The sequence below is a fragment of the Gavialis gangeticus genome, unplaced genomic scaffold, assembly GCF_001723915.1.
Source record: "Gavialis gangeticus isolate Ggan-Ray unplaced genomic scaffold, GavGan_comp1, whole genome shotgun sequence".
In the NCBI taxonomy this organism is placed as follows: Eukaryota; Metazoa; Chordata; order Crocodylia; family Gavialidae; genus Gavialis; species Gavialis gangeticus.
This window is the reverse complement of record NW_017729029.1, coordinates 26,274,120-26,292,642: the sequence shown is the minus strand read 5'-3', so window position 1 is coordinate 26,292,642 and position 18,523 is coordinate 26,274,120.

Genomic DNA, 18,523 nt, shown 5'->3' with positions numbered 1-18,523 from the left:
ACTCTGGGGTGGAGAGCATCTGGACCCGCTGACTTGAACACGTCCAGCCCCTCCAGAAGCTCTCTAACCCGGTCCTCCTGAACCTGAGGTCTGGAAGTGTTCCCCTCGAGTCCATTTGGCTTCTCAGCGGGGAAGTCCCAGTCCCTGCACAAGAAAACGCACTTGAAGAATTGGTTAAAGAGTTCCGCTTTCTCCTCTGGTGCAACCACCAGATTGCCCAGCGTACTTTGCAGGGGCCCCACATTACCCAGTGCCTTCTTCATCCTCCCTATGTATTTGAAAAAGGACTTTTTATTATCCTTGATCTTGGACGCTAGTCCTAGCCCTATTTGGATAAGGAAAGGCAGAGTCAGCCTTAGGGAAAACTGTGCCCTGGGCTAACCTGTATTTTGCTCCCCCCTCCCCCCACTTCCATTTTGGAAATAAAGGTGTAATCTCAAAAGGTTTTTTTAATAATGTAATAGAAAATATACAAGAGCAAATGACACAGAACTCAATTCAATTCAATTTTATTCAAATAAATGATATGTCATAAAAAATAACATTATTACTGTAATAAATAAACTAAACATTAAATGAAGGACTAAAATAATAAATAACATTAACAAATAACAAACTTCATTCATCAAGATTCCAAGACTCAAAATATGATGCTGGGTGCCTTTACTGTCACAAATTCTGGTATTGCTTGTGATAGGTCTGTATTTTGAGCCACAGAATTCTCAATAGACAGGATGGCCAGCAAATATAGCTGTCAATCTCAAATGTTTTTATAAGCTTCAACTTTGAGAAGCTCCACTTGCTACTTGACACAAATATAAACATGGTTAACAGAATCCTGAGTGCAATCCATGTTTTGGGGGTGTAGGTTGTAGCCGTGTTCATAGACAGGCACAGTTCTTTGGTTAAATCTGATTAGACCAACTCATATAGTTGGAAAAATTCTTCTTAGCAAGCTTTCAGGTATAAATACCCTTTGTCAGGCTGAGGAAGCATTTGCAGTTGGTGTGTGCTTTCTAGATGGGATGAATAGTAAAGAAGTCAGAGGCTGGTATGCATGTAAGAAAGGCAGTCAGTTAAGATGTAAATTGAGGGGTCAGTGGGTGAGAGACAGGCTTGAGGTGGAAGGGAATTAATGTAGCTGGTAAATAGTGGAGTCAGATGTTAGGCAGGTTATAATCTCTCGTAAATCCAATGTCTATATTTAGTCCATGATTTTTTTTAATTCAGGAGGTTGATGAAATGAAGTTCATAGGCTTGTCTGTGAAAAGTATTTTGTAAATCCCCTTTGAGGATTAGAACTGAGAGATTGGAGAGAGAGTGAGTTTCTTGTGAGAAATCTGGCCCCTACTGGTAATTGGGTATTTTTGTCTTTAACAGATTTCCAGTGAGCATTCATTCTGGTGCACAGTTGTTGTTTGGTCTCTCCTACGTATTTTCCATCAGGGCATTTGGTGCACTGGATGAGATACGTTACAATTCTGGAGGTGCAGCTGTAAGATCCAGGAATGCTGATGGCTCTGTTGTGGGGTGTAGTAAGCTTGGGGGTGGTGGAGATATGTTGGCAGGTTTTACCTTTCTTTTCATGGGTATGGTCTGGATCCATTTGGTGTGTTTTGGGCTGTAGGAAGTTTGCTTCTTGTGATGAGGTTAGAGAGTTTCAGTGCTTGTATGAAGGCTAAGATGGGTGGCTATGGGAAGATTTCTTTAAGAATTGAGTCTTATTCTAATATGGATTGCAATGGTTTGAGAATATTCCATATAGGTTTGAGGGAGGGGTGATATTTCATAACTAGTGGTGTGCCAGTCATGGGGGTTTTCCTTCTGTACTGCAGCAATTCTTCACATGGTATCCAGGTGGCTCTTTCAAACATGCAATCTATCATTCTGGAGGAGTGTCCTTGTTGAGTGAAAGCTTTTTTGTGATTTGTGAGGTGGCAATCCTGAGTGTTTTCAGTGCAAATTCAGTGGTATCCAAGGCCTTGTCTGTATATTACAGCTTTCTTGGTGTGTTTAAGTTGATTTCTGATTCTGTGCAAATATGTATGTTGGTCTGCCAGTACCTTGTATAACATGGTGTGTATTTTACCATTCTGGATACTGATCATTGTGTCTAAAAAAGGAGATGTTGGTGCTGGAGTATTCAAGAGATAGTTGGATGGAGGGGTGATGATTGTTGAATTTCTGATGGAATTTGTGGTGGACCATTGGTCACTAGTATTAGGGTGACGCTATTTGGATCTTAGGGAGCACTGGATTTGCAGCTGAATCAAGGCTTTAATCTGTGTCTCAGCAAAAGCTTCTGACCACAAGGCAGAATGATATATTAAAAATAACATTGCAAATGCTTAGGCAAGCAGTTTTCTAACAAGGTCATCTTGTTAGAGCCCATTGTGTAAGAAGAACAAGAGGCAGCCCACCAGCTATCAACAGGAGATAAAGTAGAAGCAAGACCTTGAAGATGAAGAAGGAGTCAGCAAGAAACCAGAAAGAACCAGCAAGTGACCAGGAGAAGCCAGGTTCATGGCCTTATGCATGTGCTCTTAGCATAGAGGCATGTAAATGAACAAAATGCATAGGCAATTCCATGCTAATGAAGTAAACAGTAAACGGAGGTGGAGCTTGAGACAGGAGGAGAAATGGGTGGAACAAAAGGAAAAGCGAGGGTGGAGTGAATGTTAATGAGCATGAACCAAGGTGTATAAAATGTTAAAAGAACTAATATTCAGTGCAGGTCCCTTGCCTGTTGTTTTTTTAGGACCTGGCCCAAAACTGTCTCCATTCTGAATAAGGCTGTTGCGAGCAATGTGTGCTGGTGTTTGCTTCCTGCTTGCTCTGGCTAATGAGTAACAGGACCAACGAGCAATTGGATCGTCATCTCTCTAGTCATTGGGCATCACATGGAGTTGGGGTCTAACAATTAGCAGATCTCAAATTTTGGGCATTGTATTGGGCCATAAAGCAGGATCAGAAATGGCATTACCAGTTTCTATAGTGGGAATCATTTAATTTCTATCATTACTGGCATTGTCATTATTCAGGTCTGGATAAAAAAAAAATCTTTCATTTGGGTCTCTATTTCTCTTGTGATAATTCTTGCAATTTGTATTGCGGATCCTCTATGCATTTTACATCTGATGTTTCTACTGTGACCATCTTGATACCACTTCATGGGTTGTTGTTAACATATTTCAAGTAATGTTTCATAGCACGTGCATCTTTATTCATTGCAGTCCTTAACTGAGCCTTTTGTTTCTCATTCTGCACTCCTGACATCCTCTTTTTAGGTACTTGCAAAATTGTTTCCTTCCAAGTTTCACGGCTGGTAAAAACTAAAATAAGCATCCTGGCACACCCTTGCGCACACTTGCACTGGCTGGCACATCTTGACACATGCTTGCAAGGGTCACAGCCAGTGAAAATTTAAATGAACACCCTGGCTCTGGCCCTGCCCCTGTTGAGCAGCCACCTCCCTCCCCTGGATGGTGCATCTCTGGTATTTATTACTATTCAAGCAGCTAAGGGAGTTAACGGCCCATTGATGACTCATTGTTCTTGACTTCACAGCTGCTAACAATCATCTCTCTCAGATACCCGAACAGTAAATCAGAGCTGTACCAGTGATCCTGCCCTGACCCTCTTCCTGCAGAGCTGCACCATGCCACTAGGACTCCTTTGACCAGGGTGCTCTGCGCAGTCACCCATACTGTCCACCCCTAAGGCTGGCTCTGAAGAAGGGGACAAGATGAGGGATGAGATAATAAGAGACAGTCAGAGAGCTTTGAATGGGTCTGAATGAATTCAAGTCAGCAGGGCCTGATGAACATTTTTCCAGAGTATTGAAGAAACTGTTGGAGATCTTGACTCCTTGGTAATAATATTCTTAAAGTCATTGGGGATAGGCAGGGGACCAGAGGAGTGGAAAAGGGCCAACATAGTGCTCCTCTTTAAAAAAAGACAAAAAGGAGAACCCAGGAAACTTCAGAGCAGTTAGCCTAACCTGGGAAGCCACTGGAGCATATCCTAAAGGAAGTCCATTTGCATTTGAGGAGGAAGGGCTGAACATAAGCAACCAGCATGGATTTAGTAAAAACAAATTGCATTAGACAAACTTGATCTCTTTCTCTGAAAAAGTAACTACTTGAGTTGATAAAGGGAAGCTGTGGATGCAACATATCTGGACTTCAGCAAGGCTTTTGACAAGGCCCCACATGACTGTCTCAAACAAATTCGAGAGACTATCAGTTCCTAAAACTTTAAGAGCCTAGTCGGCTGGCTGCCTGAAAAACTTAAGGCATACATAGAAAACAGTCCATCACAGAATCCCTGTTTGACTCCAACAGAATAATTTTAGAGCCAGCTGAATGCATTATAATAATGATATGACTATGAATAACTATGTACATGTAGAGGGTCTGGGAAACAATGATTTATGTGTGCTAAACTTAGAACTTGGACACCTTTCATTGTGAATCCAATATTCGGTGTCACAGAAAATATTAAATCAGACTGTCTTTAGTTATTCAAACACATTAGATATCTGTTAAATGAATCATATTAGATTCCTGTGTCTATATAATTATTTATGGCCTGTTTTTCTGAATATTTTGTTTTGGTTAAGATACATACAATCAAGTTTTCACATGCCAAATCAATTCACTTATTTGATTCCTGTACAGTTTAAAAGTAGAAAGAAGAGCTGGATTTAATCTGCCTAATAATCTCTCTAATAATGGGACGTCTAATTAAGACATCTGTTGAAAGCCCATAACTGGAATTTAACAAGGCAAATAGACAGTATTAGAATCCCCTTGGAACAAGTTATTCACATGAACTATTTTACCATACAATGGACATCTTAGCAAGACAATTCTACTAATGAGACTATCTTACTGTATCTAAATGAAATGTTTATTTAAAAACCTGAAATCTGTTTGATTCATTAGCAATGAATTAGCTTACGCTGAGAAATACTGTGTTCTATGAATGAAATATTATGAAAGGCACCAGTATCCCTTATGACCTTTTCTCCTACTATCTGTTTATGAAAGGGCCATGCACAGTTGCAGTTCCAACATAAAAGGGAGCACAGTGACTGGCCCTATGCTACTCTATTTGTGTTGGGAAAGAGGTGGAACTATGGCTTTACTCCTCTTCTGCAAGGGAAAAACTGGCCAGAGTTGACCCTGAAATGGGGTCACATTCAGCATGTTCTCACTAGATGCCCAAGAGCTCAGAGATAAATTCTGCCTCATTCAAGCAGAATTCATGCTTGTCTTTACTGGGCAATGGAATTCCACAGTATGTCTAATACTGGAATAGCTGGCAATGTTGAACCATATTGTGATTACTTCTGCAAAATCACTGACACATTATATTTATTTAACAAGGACAACAACAAAATATTGTACCACTCCTATTCAGGCATTTCACAGATTTTTCTATATACATTATAGTACTCACATATATGCACATATATATACACATACACACATAGATTATAGTGGTCCATATTATATGAACTCTGTTTTCTATGGTGTACAAAGGAGTACAGGGTTCATGACTCATAACTACATAAAACAGAATTAGATGCCCACATATGCAATAATGACCAATAAAGTACTTTCTTCTTCCTACTGCACTTATACATATAACTAATAGTAATACATTTCTCAGGAGGGGTAAAAGGAACTTTGCTGAGAGGACCAGTAACAGAGATTGTCAGAGGGCACTTTGGTGCCTGCTCCTAGAAGAGCAGAAACTGCCTGGGGAGAGCCCAAAGAACCAGACAGGAGCTCAGGTGCAGGTTGCCATGACAACCAGCTAATATGGACATTGGCCTGCACCTGCACCTGGTCAGCTGGCCAGAAGGGGCAGGGCTCTGGGCCTATATAAACCCCAGGAAGGGGATTAGAGTTCAGTTCTCTGAACTGAGCCCTACTAGAGTAAGTGAAGGGAAGAGGCCTGACTAAGTTCTGCTCCTGGTAATGTAAAGGGGCAGAGCACACCTTTTGCAGCTTGTGTTATGTTATAGCCCAGGGGCTTATGTTTGGTTGTTGTTTTATAAGACCGATGGTTTGGGAGAGGCTACTGGGGAAGAAGGAGGCTTCACTGGGGCCCCGCTATAACATGGGGACCCCAGCACCAGAGAGGGAGCAGTATTTGGGGTGCACAGACCCCGGCACCAGAGACGGCACAGTATTTGGGGTGCACAGACCCCAGCTCCAGAGAGGGTGCAGAGACAGGGCTGCAGAGAGCCCAGTGAGGACAAGGGGCCGAGTTGTAGCAAAGCATGGGAAAAACAACAGAAATACCATCTGCAAGGCTTGGCGTATGGTAAAGGGGCAGTTTGGAGGCATGCATATAGCCCATAAGTCTGGGGTGTCCCGTGACATCTATTGTGAAGCAGGACCCACAAGTGGTCTGGGAACACACAGGGTTCAAAAGGTCTATCAGAACCATGACCAAGTAGACTGGAAGGCAGTCTCCCTATCTTTATAAATACATCAAGACCTGGCGGGTGAGAATAGAGGGTGCCCATTGGCCTGAATTGGCACAGTTGAAGAGCCTTAGGGGTAACACGGCCATCCTTAGGGACCCCATCCCATGACAGAGATGACTGAATAAGTCATAGAATACAGTAAACACACATATCAGAGTTTTTATGTGCATACATTATTCAGACATACAACATTATTTTTGTTTCCTGCTTGCTTACTTATTACTTTTTGTTTGTTTCTCATTCCAGGAACAGCTCATGCACACTCTTTGTAAGCACTTATTTCTGGAATTAGAGCATTTGAATTCTAGTTGTGTTTATTTGTTCCAACCGATAACATGAATCCTATGGGACCATTTTCATTCATGAATTGGATCAGACTAATTTTAATGGTGAAGAAAGATATTTGAAGAAGTGACTCTCAGCAACAGACAGCAATTTAAGGAGAAGGAAGATGAACTTGCTTAGAGTTTTAGAAGTTTTATACTTAAAAAAATTATGTTCTGATCTATACAAGCCCTGGCCTAGATAGAAGCCATAGGAAAATCATGACTAAGTTGTGTGCAGAGGTTTGCACACATAATAACGTGGGAAAAGTGTGCTAGATAGCACCAGCTCATTTACTTGTCATCTGCTAGAGCTCTACTAAAGATGTGAGAACCCTGGTCCGGTGTTCTGTTCAGTCTTAGAGTTAGCACTCAAATATATGTCACTTATTACTAAACAGGGATCTGGGTTTTCCAATCCCCATGGAAAAACGGATTTTCCCTTTTAAAGGAGAAAAAAACCCAGATTTTCCCCTTTGAAGTGGCAAATTATGGGTATCCCTTTGCAGGCTAGCAGCTTTCTAAGTTCCAGCCTTCAAGGACCTGCTTGGGGCTGGAAGGAGTAGGGGAGAAGGGTGATTAGAGGCAGGGGATGCCATGTGTAGGTGTGCATGCACAAATGTGGCTGGCAGTACAGCCAGGCAAAGTAATGGGAGCAGGTCCCACATGAAGGGTTGAGTAACTCAGGCCCCCCACAGGGTCTTGGCCCCCAAGCAGGGCCCCTACCCCATGCAGGACCCCACATCCCACAGTGGCCCTTGCTCCACTGCCCCCTATTTCTTTCAGGGGTCTCTGTCCCCACACCCATCAGCCCTACCACCCCACCCACCCTCACTGGCCTCTGTACTCCTGTACACCCCCTTCAACAGCGCCTTCCTCCCCTACATACTTCTCTCGGGGGGCCCCACTTCCTCACACTCCTTTAGGGGCCTCTGCCCTCTCACCTGCCTCAGTGGTTCTTGACCCTCCATGCAACCTCCTCAGGGCCCCCCGTCCCACCCCACACCTCCTTCATGGCCAGCTTTCCTCTCTCCCCTACATACACACCTCCCTCATGTGGGCCTCCCCCTCTTTCAGGGTCCCCCCACACCTCCCTCATGGCTCCTTTACCTCTCCTCTTTCACACACACCCTCACAGGGGTCTGTGCCCCTCACCGCCTCAAAGTTCCCTACACACTCCCACAAGGGCCCCTCCTCCACCCCACACTCCATCACGGCTCCTTGCCCTCCCCACTACACACACCCCTCCAGGCCCCCTGAGCCACACATAGACCCCAAAACACACACCCAATAAGTTTTCTCCCTCCAAACACACATACAACTTGCATCTGATAACCTGTGAGTTTCACATCAGCCCTCAGCACACCTGCCACTGCTTTCCTAGCATCTTAGCCCACACTAGCTATGTTGACTGGCAGCATGTATGGTCACAGGATACACTCAATCTGCCCCCAAACCCCAAAAGCATGGAAAGAAGATAATAAAGGGAAGAGTTTGTATGTTCCTTGGCACATTCATATTGCCTGTGACACTAGGGATGAGGCACTCCAGTACTCCTCAAGGCTTTTTCTTCTAAAATCTCCAAAAAGTGCTGAGAAAGGTATTCAACCTTTAGCTTTATGGGATTTTTGTTCTCTAATGCAAAACCTTAAGAGTGACATCAGGGACATATCAAAGGATCATCTGCAGCTGGACCTGTGTACTGGTGAGAGAAGGGGGCAGGGGGAGCTCTGATTTTTCACAATAAAAAAAACAAAATCAAATGCCAAAATATATAGGTATTTAGAATTTATTTTATTATAAAGATTGAGGCACAGATAGGTTTACAAATTACTGTAAAATTGTAAATATATCAATACAACATTTTGTTCACCTGATACCTAGATATACAGTGGTGTTTCATTTTAATCATGGCAAAATGTTATTTGGGTTTTTTTTAATCAGAGAATTTCAGATTTTCAAACAGAGAAAACCAGGATCCCTGTTAATAAGATTAGCCAATTTAATTCCTTACTTTATTCAAATGGCAAATTATGATCACTAGGTATAGCTAGTGCTCCCTTAAATTTACAGTTTTACCAAAAATAATTCATCAACATTTAGAAAAATCATGAAAAATTGAAAGACTAGTATTGACAATAAAACAAATCCCAGCTTTTCAAAATGTAGCATTTATTTAAAACAAATTTGTTTAGTTATGCCCATAAGCCATACATTTCATACCCACACACTCACACAGATCACTAGAAAATGGATATCACTATTGCTGGCTGGATCCGATCCACCACAGTAGATCAAAGTCATGGAGCTGCACTGTGCCACCCACCTATTCTGCTGTGGAGTCTGCTGCTCTGGGTGCTGGGCTCATTATTTCTGCAGACAGTTGAGTGTATGGCAGCTGGCCATACAGCAAGTGGGGGACAGGTGGAGACTTGTGAGATTGCAGGCCCACAGTGGAGACAGGCCCACAGTGAGATTGCAAGCTCCAGCCCACACTGAAAAAAGGTTACTGGCCTCTGGGTATAAACAGGTATTCTGAATTCTGGGAATAAAGTATAGGAAGGGCTTTGTAAGTGATCAATTTAAACACATCTTCTGAACTCGCAAGATCAGCCGTTATTAGAAATTAAACAAAGGACCGAATTAAAAATAACTTTGCCAATACTGCAAGTTTGCTCCTTTCAACAGACATAGTGGAACTGCTTAGTAATACAGATCTTTGGGGAAGATAAAAAAAGAAGAAGAAAAAAATAATCTTCCTTACACTACTCACCATATCCATCATCCTTTGACAATGCTTCTCCCAGTACTAAATTGATCTCCTCTGATGTTTTTTCTTCACTACAGTACAGGAGCCTGCAGTGGCTCAAAACCATACTCTAGTTCCTCCCCAGACTTCAGCTCAATACATGACCCCATTGCCATGTCATCCAGCCTGCAGGGATCCCAAATGCGGTTGTGAGGAGCCCTGAGGGCTGTGGCCCTGCATGTTAGATCAAGAGTGTGAGGCCTGATCCTGGTGCATGGAGCCAGGGAGCCAGTGTGAGTCCAGTCCCCACAGGCAGACCTGATACTGGTATGCGGGGTCCAATTCAACCCACAAACTTGCCCCACACCACCCATCTAGCCCATGCAAGTAAAACTCAAATACCTGAATATTTATGGTGGTTGTAAGAAAATAACCCAATTCAATTTCTATCTGTATTTAAGTGAATACTCTTGGAATGTTATCTCCCAGTTCTATGCAATGATAGTCACTATAGCTGGATCCAGACATGCAGGCATGTGTAGTTTGTTGTAATACAAACCTCTTTGTGGTGCCACAAGCTGCACACATTACACACTAACCTGTGCTCAGGGCAAAATTTGCTACTGGGATCTCCTGGTAGCAAAAATAAAACCCTGGAAAAAAAAGTGGTGCGAAGCACACCAAAGTGCCATGCACAGGGACAAACACAGCCTGCTCCCCCAACTCCATGTGCAACTTTCCAGCTAGCTGGGGCACAGGGCGCCACAGCACAAGGGCTGCCTGTCAGCTACCCCCGTCCTGAGGCATCCTGTGCCCCAGCCAGCTCCCCCATCCTCCCCACCTCTGCAGCGTATGAGGCAGTGGAACAACGTATCCCACTGCCCACAAAGTGTATGGGCAGGGGTGTGCACTATGGCACAAAGTAGCAGCACACATTTGTGCTCCTACTGTTTGTGCTACTGCAAATGCATGCCCCTGCTTGTGTGTATGTGGCATGAGTTTCTTCAAAGAAATTTCAGTACCAAATATTTATAGGCCAGAAGGATAAAAAACAAACAAAAAACAGAACACATGGCTACCACATGACAACTGAAAAACTAAAGGACATATTTCAAAGGAGACTAAAGATGAGATTTTTCAAAGGCACTTTCAAGATTTTGATGCATAACTCATTAATTTAATGGACAGTTGGGTATCTAAATCCTGTAGGCATTACCATATATTTTAGTTTGCATGTACTCCACAGACATATATAGAATGCATAGGCCTGGAAGGGAAAGAATACAGTCTTAAACACTGATCTGAATTAATTGGTTATGTGGTGTCTATGGAGCAGTTATTTTTTTCTTGGCATTGCCCTTCATTTACATACAAATGGCACATTTTATTTGAGTATGTCTCCTGTTTAAAATTCAATTACTGCAGTAAAAAAAAAGAAGAAAGAAAACAATGTCCAATCTTATTTGCCCTAATAGCTGTAGTTTATCTTGTAAGAGACTGACAGCTGAGACTGAAGGTTACGTTTCTTTCCAAAGACAGTATAGTGATCTTATCCTTTAGTTTGCTCAGAATACTCAGGATGGCTAGATTTGGACCTGGAATATGCTTGTGGTAGTGTAAGAAAACCCTTCTAACTCTTCTTTATGGATAACCTGACATTGGCTATATGCTCATGTGGAAAAGAGTCTTTCTTGTCTACTACTGCCCTTTCCACAAAATGATGGGTGGATACTGGGCAAGGAAAGGGCAAGGAATGGTTAAATCTTTGGCCCTATCTCCCCGATGCATCAGCCAGCGAAGCTCAATCAGTTCTCCACAGGTGACTGTAGTTCCCTTCCTCTGATAAGCTGTAATAGAAGAACCAGGCAGACATGTCAGCTGAAACTGAAATGATCATGTTCAGTGAAGAACATGAAGTGAATTGAAGTGAGCATGTTCAGGGTAAAGAGTCCATGGAATGTCAGGCAGGAGAAGCAGAGGTTGTTTGTTGACACTGGGCACATCTACACAAGATGCTGTACTGCACAGTAGCATAGTTTACTGCGCAGGAAGCACATGTGTCAACATGTGCACACACTTACTGTGCAGTAAAAGTTGCTACTCGCGAGTAAATTTGCAACCTGTAAATGCAAGTAGCAAATATACTCATGAGTAGTTACTGCACAATAATATACATGTAGACACCAGCTGGCAGAAAATTTGCTCCTGGTTAGCCCTGCCACTAGGGGGCCAGCCTGGGAGCTTCTCCTGCCCCAGGGATGGACCACCTCTATGGCAACCCCAGCCTCAGGCCCTTAAAAGCCTGCAGGCATTTTGACCCCTGGGTCACATTCAGGCAGCGTGAGGCCACTCCAGGCCTCTGTGTTACCCTGGGCAGGCCACAAGCCAGCTGTGCCAGTGTGCCTGCCATAGTCCACCCTTAGCAGCCTGCAGGCGCTGTGGGCCATTGCCTCATCATACAATTCCTAGTCCCATATGATGCCCCTGCACTGAGCACTGTAGGCAGCTGCCCAGGCCCAGAAGCACAGGGACAGCCACACCAAGGCCTGGAGAACTGGCATGGGAGCCCTGATGGTGTCATCCTAGCCCATGCCATTGCCCGCCACCCAGGGCCCCAACTGGTCCATGGAGGAGACATGACTTTGTGGCGCTGTGGGGCAAGGTGGAGGTGTAGCAACAGTTCACACAGGGCGGGGGCTTGAACACCCATGTCTATGAGGGGCTGTCAAGCCAAATGTGGGCACAACCAGTCACTGCAGCAGTACTGCACAAAGGCCAAGGTCTTGTGGGAACAGTGGGTCAGCATCACAGACCACAATCATCAGTTAGGGAGTACCCGCAAGTCCATGCCCTTTATGTGACAGCTGACAGCAATCCTCACACCCCAAGGTCCAGGCCACAGTTCCACAGCCACAACCCCAGCCATAAGGCACAGCCAGCCATGTCACCACTAGCCACAAGCAGTGCCAGCTGCTCCTTGGGGGATGGCAAGGTTGGGTATTAGCATACTGCTCCCCACTGTCTGAGGGCACCACCTGAAGCTGTATACCCTCTCCACCAGCTGGGACCAAGCAGATCCACTGGCCATGCCAGACCTGGCCACGTGGTAAGGCTCACCCTGGAGAGAGGCCTCCCCACCCTGGCCCTTGCCCCTGCTGCTGCAGCACATGGTACTCCCACTGCCAGGCAGCCTCTCCCCACCACATCTCCTCCACCCAGGCCTCTTGGAAGAGCTCCCCAGGGTCTCACAGATGTTATGTAGCATGCATGCTGCAGTGATGACCCAGGGGAGTTTTTCCTCAGCGAATTCAAGACAGGTGGTGAGGGTGCACCAGTGTCCCTTGAGGTGGCCAAAGCAACACTTCACCTGGGTGCAGGTCTGGCCTAGGTACTGGTTAAAATGGACCTGCCAGGGGTCCAGCTGGCTGGTGTAGGGCTGCATAAGCCAGGGCAGGAGCAAGTAGGCAGGGTCCCTGATGAGGACAGATGGGATGAAACAACCATGGCGCCCAGCTGCAGGTTCAGCACCCCCAGCATGAAGCAGCTGCCCTGTACCAGGTCTGGCAGGGCAGAGTTTCAGAAGATGCAGGCAGCATGGGTACTGCCTGCCCAGCAGGTACTCACATGCATGAAGGTATCGCAGTGGTCCACAATGGCCTGGAACACCACGGAGTGAAATGTCCTCCGGCTGTTGTAGGGGTGGTCACTATGGGGTGGGCAGGTAACAGGGATGTGGGGGCTCTCCAGGGCACCAATGCAGTGGGAGGAATTCCAGGGCACAGAGCCCCACCACCATCACCAGGGGCTCATGCACGTGAAGCACCATGTGCCCCAGGACATCCTGAAGGGTGTCACACACCTTCAGTGGCCTTGCCCACACCAAAGACGTCCCACATAGTGGAGGTTGGTGTTGCCAGCTTGAGCAGGGCGAGGGCCAGTCAGCTGCCTGTGGGGAGGAGCGGCTGCATGGTGGTGTCCTGCCACTCCAGGCATGACTGGAGATGCCCCAGAAGGCCAGGAAGGTGGCTTAGGTCATCCTGAATGGCTCCAGCCACTGCTCATCATCTCAGTTCTGCCAGACAATGTGTAGCCGCCAGTCCTAGCTGGCCTAGCAGGCCCAGAGCAAGGGGGGCTGGAGGCCCAGAAGTGCAAGTGTGGCCCCAGCAGTGGTGTCCATCAGCATATTATTGGTGTCCCTGCCAGGGTCTGGAAATCTGGATCGGGTCCAGCTGGCAGATGCTTAGTGGTGGCAGCCCTGGATCAGCATGCTGTGGCCGGGCAGGTGGTCACCGCGCATAGGGGTGTCAGGTAGGCCCAGGTAGCCGTGGGCCTGCCAGTGGTCAGCACAGTGGGCCAAGCAGGGCCAGCACGGTGACCACTAGGAGCCCAGGGCACTGGTCACTGCTGCTAGGGGCAGGGGCTAGAGCAGCCATGGCATGGAGAGGCAAAAGTGGTGAGGAGAGATCTGCCGCATACTGCCTCTGCACTGTGCATGCTGCTCCTGGCCAGGGAAGTGGCTTGCCAGGGAGCAGGGAGCAGAGAGCAGAGAGCAGGGCTGTCTTTTCAAGAGGTCTGGCAGTTGCTGGCAGCTGCAGACAGAGCCTGGAGCTCCCCCTGGCAGTGGCAGTGGCCCATTGAGGCTGGAGGAAGTAGAACCAGTTTGGTGCTAAGAGTGGCAAATCTTCTGCCACATCTCTGCATGTGTAGACACCTTCCCAAAAGAGTTTTCTCACAAGTATTTTACTTAAAATTAAATTGATCTTGGATTAGATGCATGTGTAAATATGCCCACTTACTCAGAGAAAAAAGACATAGGAAAGAAAAGGGCATCACAGGCCATCAAGTACAGTCCCTTGTATTTGCAGGTAATCATTTATGCAGAGAACCCTAAAGAGTTTCCATTCCACCCTCTCCTACACCAGCTGCAGTCTGTACATTTTACAAATGTCAGCCACATCAATACATTAATCATGCTTATGATTAATCATGAAAGATTAGTGGTAGGGTTTGTACATGCGGGGGATTTCCTTGCTCCAAAATTATACCTCGTTGAGAAAGCAAATGGTCTGTTCTACGTCTAAGCATTTTAGCTTCTGAATCTAGTCAGCTCCCCTAATTCTTGTCCTTATATTCTCCAAAAGTAGCTCTCCTAAAGTCCAAACTCCTAGTTATAGACTTATATTTGTATGTTGCAATTTAAACTGAAGTGCAAATGTTCACAGTCAATTTATCAACCAGGTTCTTTATAAAGGTCCTCACTACTTGCCAAAGTCAAATCTCAGATAGCATTTCCTTTCATTGCTGCAGTGACAATTTGATAAGGAAATCTATTAGCTAATTCACCACTTTTAGTGGTTGCTATAACAAAGTGCAAAGAACTTGAAGGAAACCACTGGAAATCAATCTTCAAAAGACAGCTGGAGTTACAGCTGCTCTGTAAATAGTTCTCTTAATCAAATGCCCATTTAGTTTTACAGGTGTAGAGTCCAGCACAAAGTAGCTAAAAATGTGACTGTGTCCTGCTCCTGATATTACCAAAGATAGCTCCAGATTAGTCTCCTATAAATAAGACTTAGATGCTTCTTTTTGCACATAACCCCTAGAAAAAAAAATAATTTAGGTTTTATTTGGGACAACATATTTCCCTACCTTTTTATAGATTAGAGTAGTTGATTCCATATAAGGTATAAACTTTTTTTATAAAGTATTAATCATTTGGTTTAATCAGTTTATTAACCACTAAGCATTTTAAAGCAGCATTTCTCAACCTGTGGGACATTACCCAGAAGTGGGCTGAGAGACTATATGAAAGGGTCCCAAATCAACTTTAAAAATGGAGAAAAACTTGGGAAACCATGGCTTTTCCCTTCCAAGCTGTCAGAGTTCCACTCTGCAAGGGGTTGCTTGCTCCACATATACCCACCCCCTGCCCTACACACCCACCCCCTGACCCCCACACTGCAGGGGTGGGGGCAGTGGGTTAGGAGTGAGCGATACTGGGTCGGGACTGGCAACTGATGTTTAAAAATGGGTCCTGGTATAAAAAAAAGTTGAGAACCACTGTTTTGTAGCCAATCCAAACCACATAATAGCCAATCCAAACAATGCTGTATAGAAAAATAAGACTGGAAAGGACCTCAGAAGGTCATTGCAGGATCACTCTGACTAAACAATCTCAGCTAAGCACTTGTCTAACTCCTGTTAAAAACTTCCAAGAATGGAATGGTAATATTTTTTCCAGTGCTTAACCACCCTCGTATTTACTGTAAAGCTATCTTGCTGCAATTTAGGACTCATTTCTTGTCCTACCTGCTGTAGCTGCAGAGAGCACTTTCAACACTGTCTCTATAAGCTATGCTTCAGCTGCAAACAGACATCATATTATGCTGAGATAAACCATTTTATCCTGAGACAAAATGTATGTGTACAGAAACCTATACCCACTGTCCTGGGATAAATCCTAAAAAGTTTCCAAGGTAAGAGTTAGTAACAGTTTATCCTGCCTATACAGTTATCCTAGGACTGCATCACTGAATCAATTACAGAAATGTAGCAGTCGATTCAGCTACTCACTAAACCCTCATTGGAAGGGTGAAGTATATACACACTAATCCCAAAATATTTTTGTTTTGGGGCAAACAGGCACAACTTATCCAAGGACAAATGAACCATCGGTTCCTATCCTTCATGTATTTGAAGACTTATCAAATTCTCACTCAGTCTTAACTTCGTTAAACTAAAGACCCCCATTTATGCCAGCCTTTCCTTGGAAAACATGTTTCCTTGACTTCTAATCTTTTCTGTTGTTCTCCAAGGTGCCCTTTCCAATTTGTCCAGGCTTTTCTCAATGTGCAGAGCCCTAAATTGGACAGCATTCTAGGTGAGGGCTCATCATTCCGCTGAACCCAGAATATATTCAACAATGCTGCACCTTCACTATGTTACTAGTAATATAAAGAGAATTGTAGATAATTTAACTGAAATCACACACTGTAGGCTATATATCTGGCACACATTCAAGTATTAAGAGATCACATATATATACTAACCAAATACCATTACTTTTCGAAAGGAATTCCTAGCATCCAGAAAAAAAAGCATGCTCTAAAAATGCTCTCTGATTCAGTATCAAAAAAGAGTTCAAACTAAATGGCAACTAATAAAGCAATTTACAGATAGAATAATGTCACAACTATTAAATGTGAAGTAAACCTTAAACAACTGTGTATCATTTAAAGACTATTAAATAAATATTGTATTTCCTTGAATCAATGACACACCATAAGTCTGATGGAAATAAGACTTCAGTGGGCATGTTTACACATGTCCCTACAGCACCGTTGTTACTTTGCCATCATTAAGTACTTCTTTTAGGAAGTAAGAGTCATTACTGTGACGTGGCAGTAGCACACGGTTATTTTCAGCTGCTACATCACCATAGCAATGCACCATAGTGAGGGAGCGTGTTGCTATGGCGAAGTAGCTGCAGTGTCATGGTTTTTGCCCATTGACGCTACATCACCAGAGCATGTTGCTACAGCAACAGAACATCTTATGTAGATGTGCCCTGGTAGTTGTAAATACTATGGGTCAAAATTCTTTTATTGTCATCGTCTTTGTTGATGATGTCATTTGCATGTAAATTAAACTAACTAGATGGGAATATTACTAAAACATATTTTTCTTTTAATTTCCTTAATTACTGATTTCAGTTTGACCCAATTGTATTTGAATATTTTTTAATTAAAGTTCTGAACCATCAGTAAAATTATTTTAAACATCAAGCAACTGTAATTAATTTGCAATAAGTTTTCAAGATGGGAGGAAAACAGTTCACAAAATTGTACATATTTAACAGCTAAAATGGAAGATTTTTAATTTAACATAAACATAATGTACCATGAGCAGGAGGACCCCTCCCCCTCCCTTTCCTCATGTGTAAGTAAATGAAGGGCATAAAAAAGCAATAAGGAGAAGAAGGAGCCATTGTACTCACACTTTTTTAGGGACTTGAGTGGGGTAGAACATAATCTTACTTGGGTACTTGTGATGGCCAGAACCAAAGAAGTTAATAAGCAATAAATATGTGCTTCTTAGAGGCATTTGGAACTTTTGTCTAATATAAAGCTTGTATTTTTGTAACCCGCAAATGTAACTTGTAACTGTTTGTGGAACTGACTAGGCCTCAAAGACAAAGCTATAGCTGTAAAATTAGCTGATCTAACGGTCTTTTCTTGCTCAGAATTTAGCCTTGATAATGATAAAAACTGGATTCAACTGCCTAGCCTACCCAGCACATTCCAGGAAAGTACATCTCAAAAAAGCAGTCAGACAGTAATGTTAATTTCAAACCTGAAGATGCTGCATTGTAATTTGCTTATTGGATAAACCCAATTTTGGGTAGTAACCTTTTATATAATTTTAACACCTTTTAATCCCATAGGGTAATAGCTATAAAACAAAATTGTGAATGGCCCTGAGGCCAGCAGATTAGCATAAGACTAGGTATAAAAAGTGCATGCATCAGGTGACCAACAGGAAGGAGGTAACAGGATGGAGATTGCTGTTCTAATCCTGGACTCTGGAATCCCAGTGTAAGTGAGGATCAGATCCTGATCAAGGGACCTTCCCTGGTAATCCTTTGGACAGCATCCATCAGGGATGCCTGACTTTGCTGGAATCACCTGACGCATACCTGGCATTGAGCGACTATCGATAAGTTGCCAACCCATGTCTGTCTATTTGTTGTTTTAAACAGCCCAGGGGCTGATACTCTCACAGTGCTTAGCTGGCCTGCGACAGATTAAACTATTCATCTGTTGTTATTATCTGTTATTATTTACTATTAGCTCTTTAATATTGCATTATCTGCTTATTGCATTTATCTTTCTGTTAACTGTTGTGTGTGTGTAAACTATAATAAATTTGTTATTGTTTTACTCCCAACTC